The sequence below is a fragment of the Mycteria americana genome, chromosome 20 (assembly GCF_035582795.1).
Source record: "Mycteria americana isolate JAX WOST 10 ecotype Jacksonville Zoo and Gardens chromosome 20, USCA_MyAme_1.0, whole genome shotgun sequence".
NCBI classification, from domain to species: Eukaryota; Metazoa; Chordata; class Aves; order Ciconiiformes; family Ciconiidae; genus Mycteria; species Mycteria americana.
This window is the reverse complement of record NC_134384.1, coordinates 241,876-242,207: the sequence shown is the minus strand read 5'-3', so window position 1 is coordinate 242,207 and position 332 is coordinate 241,876.

Below are 332 nucleotides of genomic sequence, written 5' to 3'. Positions count from 1 at the left end.
CGCCGCTCTCCTGCCTTTCCGCACTCGCCGCGAGGACAAAGCACCGCCCACGCGCTAGCGCGTGCCGGCCGCGGTGCGAGCAGCCAATGCGGAGCGAGTACCGCCCGCTGCCCCGCCCCGGCGGGCGAGCCCGCTCCGCCGCGCGGGTTCCTGAGGCGAGCCCTGGTGAGGCGGTGGCTGCCGGCCGGCTCGGGTCCTGCCCCCGTTCCCGGCGCGGGCCCGTGGTCGCCTCGCCGGCCGAGGCCTGCTCATTTACCTGGAGCCCGCCCGCGGCCTGGCGCCGGGGCGATCGCACGGCAGAGGGTGACGGGCGAGCTCGGGGCAGACTCGCC